At 43.1% G+C, this 14103-nt stretch overlaps 1 non-coding gene across 1 annotated transcript; it reads right to left on the reverse strand.

Moving 5' to 3' along the window:
* Positions 1–6485: 6485 nt before the first annotated feature.
* On the reverse strand, positions 6486–6638 carry LOC134486019 (5.8S ribosomal RNA). Its single transcript, XR_015679536.1, has one exon. It is a non-coding gene; the product is annotated as a 5.8S ribosomal RNA (ribosomal RNA).
* Positions 6639–14103: the final 7465 nt, after the last annotated feature.

Raw genomic sequence — 14103 nt, forward strand, 5'->3', positions numbered from 1 at the left:
TGGGTGTGTACAGGATTTTGTGCCATCTAGATTGGCAAATTATATCTTATCAATTACATCAGAAAATATTGTTTGATGTGTTCTTTCATAAGGCAACTTAATTGAGTTTAAGAGAGTGTATGGTGGCCAGATGCATGGGCCTACCAAAGAATCGGGATGTGTTTGCCTGGCGTGGTGGAAACCCAACCAAGAGGGCTGTGGATGAGGGAGGAGCAGCCTGACAGGGTGCCGTGTTGGGAAGAATAGTGTGTCAGAAAGTAGATGGGGCAGCATGGAGCCACTAGATAAATTATTGCTATTTCCAATGGCACCAGAAATATTAAGGGAGTGAGACACCTAGGGTATAACTGGGAAATAGTTCAGTCGGGTTTTTTTTTTTTTCTGTTTTGTTGTTTTTATTTTTATTGCAGCACATATATTGTGTGTCGAGCGTCCTGAAGGGAAAACATGCTTAAGTCCTTAAGTATGAAGTGATTTATTGCATCATGGCCACATATAACCATGATGGGATACTAAAGACAAAGATAGGAGAGTGAAGATTTTTAATTTCCAAGAAATTATAGGATTTTGGTGTTTCTCAATCATATGATTTTTTTGGGTAGGATATATACCTTGTGATCTAGACTAATAGATGAACCACAGAAAGAAAAAAGGTGGAGGCAGAGTTACCATTAAAGGTTTTTGGGGCCTGGGAATCAGATGCAAGGGACAGAGAGACTACAAGGCCACAGAATATGTTGCTTATCAATTATATTGAGAGGTTACAAAGGAAATGGCAGGTTTGAGGAAAGCAGCCAGTTAGACAGGACTGTGATCTAACACTTCCCTGCTTATGAAAGAAAATTCAAAAGTCTCATCCAGCTGGAAAGTCTTATGAATACTATGAAGTACCTATTAATGTGGGGAGCCAGTACTGCCCTAGGCTGTGTGAAAGACCTGGCCAAAACAATAACTGGAACACTAGTTCTATGCCTTTACCCAGGATCAAATTTGTCAAGGCCTGTCTAATGCTGAAGCCAATGTCTTAAAGGAGTCAAGGTTGAGGGAAGAGACTCTACTCTTAGGTTGTGGTTATCAGTTCTTAGGCAGCTGTAACTGTGGTATCCCATATTCTTTTCGTCAGCATTGTCTGACTTATTCATTTGCTGACTTAGTTGTTCCCCATGTACAACCACCAGTACCCCCAGGACTGCAAATTATAAATATGATTCTACAATTTCTAATAAAGTGCAAATAAATTTCAAGCAATCATCACAAAAATGTTTACTAACAGCAGTTAAATTTTAAATCAGACAAACTAAAAATAAATTGAACACCATGTGCTCCAGCTGTATATCCTCTGGACATAACCCCAAGACACCAAATTACTACAGAGGTACTTGTACAGTTTCACCCATTGTTGCTTAGTTCCCAGCATGGAGGGAATGCAATTCATATGAATCCTAATGGGGTGACTGCTCTGCTTTTCCTATCAGTTATATTGCTATACTACCACTATGCCATCCTCATCGTGCAACCCTAGATAGCACAGAGATCTATGACTCCAGATATAATGTTTGACTATGTAATTGCAAATATTGGAAGAGAAATGAAGTCTTAAATACTGCTATATATTTATTTAAATGTCCCTGTTTGTTTTATTCCAGAGACTGTGCTGCAAAAGGTATATACACACTTCTCCCTCATTTCCTCTGCTGAAGGTTATGTGGCTCTGTTTTAATTCTCATGTGATAAAGTATCACATTCTCTATACTATTTTAAGAGATTTATCTCTCTTATTCTTTTCTATTTAAAGAGTCTAAATTGTCCTTATATAAAACTATGCTGTTTATATAACAGGCAAACCCAGAAATATCAACTTTGCTTCACAAGGTAAGTATGCAAAATACGATTTTATAGAATTGCTTGTAATGCATCTACTCCTATTTTTATTTTCTGGTATATTCAGGTCTCTTTTATAATGTCCACCTGCTTGTTACCTATGTAAAATTACAAACAAAAGCAAAAACAGAAAACAATTAAGGTCTGTTATCAAATCTTAAGCAAACATTCATCACTCTAGGACTGGGAAATTGCTCAGAGGGTAAAAATATATGGACCTGGGTGTGAATATTCAGCACGTATAAATAATGCCAAACATAGGGGATAGCTACACATAACTATTACCTCTGAATCCTGAGGGCTCACAGACCAGTTCTCCAATCCCACACTGAATTTCTAGTTCAACAACAGAACTTATGTCAAGAACGGTGAACAGCACTAAAGAAGACGCTTGAAATCCTTCTCAGAACTCCAAAAACACATCCACAGATGGGTAAAGCCACACAGTTACAGGCATGCACCACACACTAACATCCTCCAACATTCTTACAACACACAACACCACAGATACATAGAAAATGGTTAAGGGACTGCAGGGTAATTCTTAATTTGCTGTTGTCACCCAGTATGTATCTTATATACTGATAATAATCAATAAAAGATTAAGCTGAAGAGAGTTTATCCATAGTTTTTACTTTTGCTATATTTTAATTTAATTAAAATGCTTTTGTAATTTTATGGGATTCTAGAATCACCCAGGACAAAAACTTTTGAGCATGTCTGAGAGAGAGACATCAGACTGGAAGAGTTCTAGTGCAAAGGCCCTCCAGCCTGATGCTGGAACCCAGATGCCCTTCAACAGAGGAATGGATACAGAAAATGTGGCATATTTACACAATGAAGTACTACTCAGCTTTTAAAAACAATGACTTCATGAAATTCCTAGGCAAACGGATAGAACTAGGAAATATCATCCTGAGTGAATTAACAGAGTTAGTATATACTAGTCCAAAGCTTGGAATACCCAAGATACAATTCATAGACCATATGATGCTCAAGAAGTCGGAAGAACAAAATGTGTACACTTCAGTCCTTTCTAGAAGGGGGAACAAAACACTCAAGAGGGAGGGGAATATAGGGACACAGAGTGGAGCAGAGACTTAAGGAAAGGTCATCTAGATGTTGTCCCATCTGGGGACCTATCACATATGCAGCCACCAAACCTAGTCAGTATTGCTGATGCCAAGAAGTCCTTATAGATGGGAGCTTGATGTGGATGTCCCCTGAGAGACTATGCCAGAACCTCACTGATATAGACAAGCATGCTTGAAGCCAACCATCGGACTCCATGGGGACTCCAATGAAGGAGTGAAGGAAGACCTGAAATGGTTTTCAAACCCATAGGAAGAACAACAATATTAACCAACTAGACTTACCAGTGCTCCCAGGGATTAAACTACTAACCAAATAGTACTCATGTAAAAGCCTAATGCTTCAGTTGCATATGGAGGAGAGGATGGCATTGTCTGGCATCAATAGGAGGAGAAGCCCTTGGTCCTGTGAATGTTCCTTTCTCCAGTGCAGGGGAATGGTATGCTATTGAAGTGCAAGTAGGTGGATGGGAGGAAAAGCATCCTCATGGAAGCAGGGGGTGGGTTCTGGGAGAGTGGGTAACTCAGCAAGGGAATAACATTTGCAATGTAAATATATAAAATATCAAGTTAAAAAATGTTACCACTGCTCTTAATAACCCTATATAAGTTTTTAAAATCCACTTGCCAAAATTCTTACTACGTCTGTTTTGTGTTCACACATTGACTATGATGGATTAACACCATATCTGGGAATATCTTCTCAATATTAGACATAACATCTGAATATGTGATTATTTATTTCCATTTTTTGTTGAAGAAGAATCCGATGCCAAGAAAATTTCCTCTTTTTGATTAGCATGGAAATTATATTCAAAATAAGCCAATAAAATAAAGGATACCTGAGTGTATACACATTCACATACATATTCATATATATGAATATGTGTGTATATATGTATATATGATGTAGGCCTCCTTCAAAGGGCATCTAGGCCTTAACAGTTCCCTCAGGCCTACACACTGCATCTAGGCCTTCATGTTTTCCCTAGACCCTAAGAGCCAGCAGCTTTGCCCTCTGAGCCATCAGTCTACAGAGGAATTCATAGAGAAACCCTGTCTGAAAAACTAGGGGAGGGAGACAAACAGATTAACAGATTGATTGCTCTCTCTCTCTCTCTCTCTCTCTCTCTCTCTCTCTCTCTCTCTCTCTCTGTGTGTGTGTGTGTGTGTGTGTGTGTGTGTGTGTGTGTGCCTGGCTCAGCACTGAAGCAAAGCATGCTAGGACAGCAGCAGTATTTCCCTGACAGACCTTCAGGGACATGCATATTCTCCAGCCCCACCCCACCCCCTCTTAGCTAGCTCCTGTCCACCCCTCCCCCTTCCCCCACATACAGGGAGTAGGCCTCCTGTGTGTGTGTGTGGGGGGGGTGAAGATGGAAATATCTCTGGAGAGAGAGTTCGGGTCTCCCAAACAAATAAATGACTAGAAATTTCATTTATTTCCTTTATTTCATTGAGCATACAGTGGAAGAGGTAAAAGGAACAGGGAAACTAGGCCAACTGGTAGAGCTCCTTCCATTTTGTTTCAAAAAGGAAAAGTCAAAGAAACAACACTACCTGGTTTTCGTGAAAGGAACAAAATGTTAAAATTTGAAACATCGGCTCCCCACTTAATACTTTGGCTTTTAATAAAAGGGCCAACAGATATACTTTCTATTTGGTAGAAAAGAGAATAAAAACCCACAAAAACATTCTGTCAGCCAACTTCCCTTTAAACCTCTGTTAAACAGGAAGACTGGTTTTTGTAAACATCATTTTAAATATTTAAATATGTATTTGTGTGTGTGTGTCTCTGTGTGTGTGAGTGCCTGTGTGTGTGTGTGTGTGTGTGTGTGTGTGTGTGTGTGTGTGTCTGTCTGTCTGTCTGTCAGTGTCTTCTGTATGGAGAGGATGTGCTGTAATACTCGGGGCAGGGTGGTCCAGGGCCCAGGGGTGTTGCCACACCGCCTCCCAAGTCACCTTCCCCGCAGTGCCTTCCCCACATGGCCTTCCCAGAGGTCCCGTAGCCGGTTTTGGTGCACCACCACAGTGGAAGGACGCCCAGCGTGGCGAGCCACCGACGCGGGGGTGGGGGGAGGCATTACCCACCAACCCTACCCCAGGTCCCACCTAGGCGCCCACACCGCACCCCGCGCCCTCCCGGGAGCGCCCGCCGACCCCCCCTACCCCGCATTGGGAGGAGCGGGGATGGCGACAGCTGGACGCGTGGAGGGGGAAGAAAGTCGCACAGGTGGAGAGGTCGGGAGGAACGGAGAGCGGGAAAGATCCACTGGGTTCACTGGCCCAGCCGAACATGTGCAGCCAGGTTGAATCCTCTGGCGGACTGCGCTGACCCCACCAGTTTACCTCTTAACGATTTCACGATCTCTTGAACTCTCTCTTCAAAGTTCTTTTCAACTTTTCCTTACTGTACTTGTTGGCTATCAGTCTCCTGCCAGTATTTAGCCTTAAATGGAGTTTACCACCCTGTTTGGGCTGCATTCCCAGGCAACCCGACTCTGGGAAGACCCGCGCCCGGCGCTCCTGGGTCCGCTACCGGCCTCACACCATCCACAGGCTGGGCTTCGATCCGAAGGACTTGGGCCCCCAACCAGCGGCGCCTGGGAGTGGGTCTTCCATACGCCACATTTCCCGCGCCACGGCACGCGGCAGGGATTCAGCGATGGGCTCTTCCTTGTTCACTCACCATTACTGAGGGAATCCTGGTTACTTTCTCTTCCTCCGCTGACTAATATGCTTAAATTCAGCGGGTCCTCACGTCTGATCTGAGGTCACTGTCGAGAGGGGAAGGAGGAAAGTAGGGCGCGTGTGCTGTCGCGGGCAGATGGACGGAGAGGAGAGCGAGAGGATGCCGGGGTCCCAGGCCGGGGCTTGCGACCTCTCTACCCCGGCCAGCTCCCACATCCCGGGGGCAAGTCGGGTCAGCGCAGGGACCCCACGGTGTCCCTCTGGCTGGCGCCCGAGTGGTCGGCCCCCGGCAGAAGGAGGGGGGAGGAGAGGAACCTGAGACAGGCCCCCGCGGGTGAGGTATGGCCCCCACCCCATCCGACGCTTGCAGGTCACTCTCTCTGTGTGCACTGGCGGGTGCACAGTGGTGGTGGATGCACCGACCCCATGGGAAGGGCCTGCCTCCCACCAGATCAGAGGCAGGATGACCGACCCCGGAGACGCAGCCCCTCTGGCGCCCAGGCACCCGACTGGCCCATGCCGACGTGTCCACATGGTGGGGAGAGCGGGCGAGGACGGGAGCGGGAGCGGCGGGGCAAGCAGGAAGGAGCCACAAGGAGGTTGGCCGGCGCGCGGTGCCAGTGGATGGGGAGGATGAGGCCCGCTCACACCAACCAGGCGTGGACGAACGCTGGACACTGCCCATGTCTGTCCTTCTGGAGACGGACGGCCAAGGGGAGAGGCCCTGTGAGCAGAGTCCAAGCCGCGCGATGCGCCCATCCCCCAACCCCCCCCTCCCGCAGCGGCAGCGAAACCACAAGAGGGCAGCAATTGATCCTCAAGTGATTCTCAGACAGGTGTAGTCCAGGGAGGAACCCGGGCCTGCAAGTGCATCTGAAGTGTCCATGATCAATGTGTCCTGCAATTCACATTAATTCTCGCAGCTAACTGCATTCTTCATCGACGCACAAGCCAAGTGATCCACCGCTAAGAGTTGTATGGCTATGTGGGGTGTGAGCGGCCTTGTATGGGTGCTAACACTGGCACAAGCTCCCCCGCCCGCCCCTGCTGCACTGGAAGAGAGGGGCCAATGGCGAGGCGGTTCCACCTCAGGCCGGCCAGCAGGAAACTAAAGGATACACGTGAAAAGAAAAAAAAGACAGGGTCGGGATCGGAAAGACGGGGAAACAAGGGACATGGGACGCCGCTAACCCAGCACCCGGCGGCTTTGGGCAAGGGAGGTGCTGGAGGCGGCGGCAGAGGCAGAGGAGGGCACAGGGAGGTGTGGATGGAGGCAGAGGAGGGAGGGAGAGAGAGAGAATGGAGGAGATCCCTCAATGGACCAGACCTGACACCCTCTCCGCACCGCTCCATAACAATCCCTGCTTTTCCCGAAAAGCTCACTTGGCTTGTAGGCTGTGGCGAGGGCCACAATGGCGACCAGGACACAGGGACACCCCTCCCGGTGAGAGGAGGGACTCACACAGGCCCAAGAAAGGACCAGACACCCCCTCGGCCTTCTCCATTAATGATCCTTCCACCGGTTCACCTGCAGAAACCTTGTTAAGACTTTTACTTCCTCTAGATAATCAAGTTCCACCATCTTCTCAGCCCTCCCACAGGACCATGGGCTGATGAGGCCTCACTAAACCATCCAATCGGCAGTAGCGAAGGGCTGTGTGTACAAGGGACAGGGACTTAATTAAAGCAAGCTTATGACCTGCAATTACTGGGAATTCCTCTTTCATGGGGAATAATTGTAATCCCAGATCTCCATCACGAATGCGGTTCAATGGGTTACCCGTGCCTGCAGGCATAGGGTAGGCACATGCTGAGCCAGTCAGTGTGGTGCACATGCAGCCGAGGACATCTAAGGGCATCACAGACCTGTTATTGTTCAATCTCAGGTGGCTGAACAGCACTTGTCCCTTTAAGAAGTTGGGGGACGCCGACCGCTCAGGGGGTCGCGTAACTAGTTAGCATGCCAGAGTCTTCTTCCTTATAGGAATTAACCAGACATATCGCTCCACCAACTAAGAACAGCCATGAACCACCACCCGGAAGCGAGAAAGACTTATCAATCTGTCAATCCTGTCTGTGTCCAGGCCGAGTGAGGATTCCCGTGTTGAGTCAAATTAAGCTGCAGGCTCAACTCTTGGTGGTGCCTTTCTGTCAATTCCTTTAAGTTTCTACTTTGCAACCATACTCCACCGGAACACAAAGACTTTGGATTCTCAGAAGATGCTTGACTATCAAGGGAATGACACCACCACGAACCCAGGCGGCATCTGTTTAGTTATGTACCCCCATTTGTTTTACTTTTTCTTTCTCCATTTCTCTTTCTTTTTCTTTCATTAGGGGAGGGGATTGTTTTAATTCACATTTTAAATATTATCCTCTTTCCTGATTTGTCCTCTAGAAACCAGCTATTATTTCCGCTCATGCCTCCTGTTCTATGAGGGCAGTTCCTCAGTCACCCACTCACTCCTTCCAACCTGCCCATTCTGACAGTTTCCTACACTGGGGCATCAAGCCTTGACAGGACCAAGGACATTGGCTCCCATTGGTGCCTGAAAAGGACATCCTCTGCTTCATATGCAGATGGAGCCACAGGCTCATCCTTGTGTATTCTTGGGATGGTTGTTTAGTCCATGGAAGATCAAGGGCAGGGGTTTGTTTGGTTGATATTGTTCTTCTTATGGGGTGGCAAACCCCTTCAACTACTTCACTTCTTTCTGTAACTCCTCTCTTTGGAACCTTGTTCTGAGTTCAATGGTTGACTGCAAGCATTCTCCCTTCTTCCCTCCCTCTCTTCTTCCCTCCCTCCCCACACCACTCTATGTTTGTATGTTTGTGTGTTTGTGTGTCTCTGTGTATGTGTGTGTCTGTCTGTCTGTCTGTCTGTCTGTGTGTCTGTCTGTATGTCTTTCTAAGTGAATGTCACTTTTCTTTTCTTAGATAAAGTGATGAGATAAGAGTCTTACCCAAGCTATTCAAATATGTCCTTTAGGCTGAGGCCAGAGTATTTTTTCCCTCTGTTCTACTATTTATAGACATAATACTAGGAGCTTCTAGCCTCCATGTAATCCAACCTTCCAAGCTGACTGATTCAATATGGTTTCTCTTGGCATCTTCATGAGATGTTCTGCTTGGACTCACATTAACTTGGACAATGTGTTACAATCTTCTGGATCCTTCTAATTCTCCAGCTTTTTCTGTTTTCCCCAGTGGATAGTTTGTTCTCTCAGAACCTGAATCTGTAAAAACATGTCCAGAAAACTTCCGTAAACCCATGCCACACACCACAACTTCTCTTTCTTGCTCTACTTCTCTCTGTCTTTCTTTTGTTTAGTTTTGTCTCTCTTTCTCTACTCTTATGCATTCTCTTATTCCTAAGCTGTTCTCATGTGAATTGGGCACATTTTATCTGTGATACATTCTGTCAGTTTTTAAACTAACCTTACAATGTACAATCATTTTGCTAATATTTATCTACCTAGTTCTTACCTGGACCTATTGGTTGTAAAGAATTAACCTTTCAGGATGCCTATATTTATGGCAGAATCTTTCTGACCTTTCATATATGATGTCCTGTGTCTGAAAGATGAGGGTATTAGAATAAAATTATTTTACACATTTTCTAGAAGGTTGAAAGATTCAATTTAAGTCTTATTTTATGATCACATTAGCAGCCATCAGTCCAAAACAGAAAATCACTAAAACAAATCCTAGTTGCATGAGGTAGGGTAGGAAGATATCCCAGTGATTAAGCAGGCAGGAAATGTTAGAGAGACATGGAAAGAAGATTGTTTATTGGTCTCTGTTTATCACTTGCTCAGCCTGTGTTTTTATAAAAGCTAGAACAATACACCCAGCAGTGGGACAACCTGCAGGGAGTTGGGCCCTCCAACAAAATTATTGATCAAGAAAGTGCCCACAGGCTTTTTCATAGGACAATCTTATGAAGAATTTTTTCTCAGTAAAGATTTCTTCTTCCAAGTTATCTTTAGTTTTATATCACATTGATAAAAAACCTTCCTATATAGTTTGTAGTTGAGAGTTTGTGGATGTATATCTCTAAGCTTGTGTATTGAAGTGATATCATTAAAAATTTTACAAAAGAATGGCTAATAATAACCTCTGTGTGTGTGTGTGTATGTGTGTATGTGTGTGTGTGTGTGTGTGTGTGTGTGTGTTTGTATGTGTGTGTGTGTGTTTCTTTAATCCCGCAGGCTTTCGCCTGATTCTCAGTACCATGTCAGTGAGGGCATTGGGCACTGACAGTGTATGTCAGTGAAATTATGTGTGTACATGTGTTTCTGCATGCCCACAGATATTATATGTATCATAATAGGGTATTAAAGAGGACAATGACTTAATCTAAAGAAATGCTTTAGATTATAGCACACACCAGCAAGAAAACATTCCTTTTTTTGGCATGGGGTAGTAATTGGGCTTGCAACAATAAATTATGAAATATACTAGGAAGAGTGAAATAGCTCAGTAGGTAAAGATATTTGTTGCCAAGGCTGTTAACCTTGGTTTGGTCCTTGGGACATACACAATGGAAGGAGGAAATGAATGCCATAAATTGTACTCTGTCATCCTGTATCCCTGTACATATGTGTGTTCCGTTTCTCCCATTTCTGAAGCAAGAAAAAAATTACATACATGGAATTTCTGCCTAGTATTACAGAGCAACAGAACATAACATTGAGAATTAACAAAAGAATACAAACATAGTTCATATGAAGGCAACTTGGTCTTACAGAGATAAACTAAACAACTCCTGGATAAAATAAGTTCAGACTCATGAACATGTATTACTCAGATTGGTGAATCAAAAAACTTAAATATGGGGCATGTGGTTTCCAGAGACTTTTCCACTGTGGAATTCTGTAACCAGGGTGACCAGACAATAGCACTTCTATTTGTATCACTTAGATTTATAGGGACCTTTCCTTGCATGGTAGAGGAATAGGCATCTACACTGAAATGTACTGTATGTAACTAGAGAAATAAAACAAAATGTTCTCCTTTATAACCAAATCAGGACTACGACTAGGAGATTCCAGGTTTCTTAGTCACATCGTGAAATAGAATCGAGTGACCTTGTTCCAATATGATATTCTTCATTCTTTCTGAGATATGAGGTAGAGCATGAAAGACAATACCCCAACAACCTGGGTTTAGGGTAATATACTAGTTAAAAATGTCAGGTGTATGAGTCCAAGGGGATCTGACATCCATCAGGAGTCCTGGAATACTTCCACTGGACTCTACACAGTGGTTGCCTGTGCAGGATTTAGTAACTGAATCAGCACTCATTTTTCAAATGTAGAAGACATCAAAATATAGACAATAGGGATCATTCTCATATTCATTTACAAGGCACCCCCATGAGTTTTCTATTGTCTTACTTGGAAAGAATAAATTTAAAAGAGTAAAACAGAATTATTATACTCAAGGAAAAAGCTGTGTCAAAGAAACAAAACAACAATTAATGGCAAAAGTCTATGTTTTTCAATAGAGTGACTATAAGGAAAAGAAGTACACTTTAAGCAGCCATTGTTATCTTCTTCAAATTCATGGAGCATGGATGTTATAAAATGAATGATAAGATAGAATAACAATGTAGGTTTAGAAGCTAATTGAGAGAGGAGCAGAAATTAAAATCAAAGCAGCTCAGAGCATCGAAGAAGCCTGTGGTAAAACCAAATCTGCAGCAACACAATTGTAAACAATACCCATTATGGAAAAGTAAAAGACAATTCAAAAGGCACATTAGTGTATATGATGGACACTTTTGTCAACTTGGATTTAGATGCCTCTAAATCTGGAGGGGTTTGTCTCCTATTGAGAAGACAAAATGTTGTTCCCCTTCAGAAATATGAATTAGATTGAATAATTTTACCCGCTTTGTCCTAGTTAAAAAAAAAATAAGGCCAGAAAATAATTTAAATTGTAAACGTGTGTGTGGGGGCTGTTTCTTTATTAAATTATGTGTGAATATTTGCCTGCATAGGGTTGCCTGTGGAGGCTAGAAAACGAAGGGTATTGGGTTCCTGAAACTGAAATTACCAGTGATTATGAGTCATCTTGTTCTTTGAATCTAACATGGGTCTTCTTCAGAAGTAGAACATGTTCTTACCTTCTCCGTCAATTCTCCAGTCTCCTGTAAAAATAAGTTAAAAAAAATGATTTCTGTTGCCTAAAGACAAGGAGGCTGAATGAATATAATGATACTGATGTTATTTTTAAAGATGAAATTCATTATGATAGACAATGGGCATAATATATCTAAAACTAAGAAAAGATAAAGTGCAAACAATAAGGAACAGTGTGCTGTATGAGAGATGTTGCAGGGTAAAGAATGACATGAAACTTTCTAAAGAGGCTTGAGTCTGCTTAGAAGGTCACAGTACTTTGTGTGTACATGTTTGTGTGGGGGCACATGTGTCTGCAGTTGCATGTCCACAGGTGTGAATAAGGAGGTCAAAGGTCAATACTGGGTATCATTCTCAGTCACTCTCTACTGTATTGATTTTGTGATGTGGTCTCAAGCTGACCATGGATTTACCAATTTAGGTAGACTGGGGCTCTGTCAAGCCACAGGGTTTCTTTCTTTTCCATTTCACAGGCACCAGGATGATTAGCTTGGAACACAGTCCCATGACATTTTACATGTTCTCTGGAGACCGCACTTAGATCCTCATGCATGTATCAGAAATAATTTAGCAGGGGTGCTACCTCTTTCTGGCAGTGGCCATGTAGCTGCTGCAAGGAATAGCATATGAGTGCTTCAATGACAGGATTCTACTATGGCAAGTCCATGGAAACCACTTCTCAGTTGACAAGGTAAATTTGGTGGCCTTAATATTTAGTACCAAGTTTGCATGCCCTACAAGCTCTCCATTCCTTCATTGTACTGCATAAAGTCATTATCAAAACTGTAGCACTTCATCAGTCATGGACAAGGCCATCTGGAGTCACACAGACTAAGTCACTGTGGATGATTCTACATTTTTCTCAAAACTCTTTCAAAGCATAAAATGTTCTTCACCTCTTTTTGTATCTATCAATCCTCCAGATGTTACCATAAATCCTGGGAATTTGAGACTTATAATCATATCTTTAGAGAAGTACCCAGTCACACTGAGAAAGTCTGTGTCAGTTGTGGAGAGAGGTGGGTCCTGCTTACATAACTATTTTTAAGAAGCTATATCTGGTCAGTGGAGACACAGAAAATGCAGAGATTATGTTGGATTAATAGAGACTTGAAAATGGCTCTTAGAATGATTACATCTTACAAAGATCTATATATTAAAAAGATGTCTAGAAGATCTGCTTTGTAAAATGAACTTGTCTGTCTGCAATTAAAAGGGAATTATGATAGGAGATAATAACTAGAGATAGTTTACCAACAAATGTTTAATTCGGTGTCTCACCATGCATGAATATGTAACCAAGTTTGCTACCAGACAGGTATGTCTTCCTGTTCACAGGACAAGCCTGGCCAGACATCTCTTTTGTCTTGCTGAAATTGCGCTTTTTAATGCAAAATAAGTTTAGGTGGTGACTGATCCAAGGAATGGGAGAAGGAGGAAGGGGAACTATTGGGGGATTTCTGTAAAGATAGAGCTTTTGAAATGTGGATATTATGATTTCTTTTAATAATGTAAGCAATGATATCACTGCTTGGTTAAGCACAATTTTCATTGTATAAATATAGAAGGCTCAAGTTATTTGTGGCCACTTGCCTGAAAATCAAAAGATGGTTACTGACTTCACTTTTGTTAACTCCCCTTCTCCATCTCAGGTCCTAAACATTATAGCTAGAACTGGCATTGGAATCTTCTTGGTTCCTAAATTATAATTTTTTTAAAATTTTTATTGGATATATTTCGTTACTTATATTTCAAACATTATTCCCCTTCCCAATTTCCTGTATATAAGCCCCCATTCCCTCCCATCCCCCTCCCCCATACAGGTATTCCCCCTATACATCCACTTTACACCCCCCATATTCCCCTGTACTGGTGGTCGAACCTTGGCAAGACCAGGGGTTTCCCCTTCCCCTGGTGCCCCTACAAGTCTATTCTCTGCTATATATGCGGTTGGAGTCCTGGATTATTCCATGTATAGCCTTTCGATCCTCGTTTAGGCCCTGGAAGCTCTGTTTGCTTGGCGTTGTTGGTTTGATGGGGTTGCATGCTCCTTCAACTGTTTGAATATTTCGTCTAATTCCCTCCAAGGGTCTTGTTCTCAGATCAGTGGTTTGCTGCTAGCATTGACTTCTGTATTGGACATCCTCTGGATGTGTCTCCCAGGAGAGATCGATATCCGGTTCCTTTCAATATGCATTTTATTACTTCATCAATTGTATCTAGTATACATACATATATATACATACATATATACATATATACACATATACATATACATATACATATACATATAC

The sequence above is a fragment of the Rattus norvegicus genome, chromosome 2 (assembly GCF_021556685.1).
Source record: "Rattus norvegicus strain SHRSP/BbbUtx chromosome 2, alternate assembly SHRSP_T2T, whole genome shotgun sequence".
In the NCBI taxonomy this organism is placed as follows: Eukaryota; Metazoa; Chordata; class Mammalia; order Rodentia; family Muridae; genus Rattus; species Rattus norvegicus.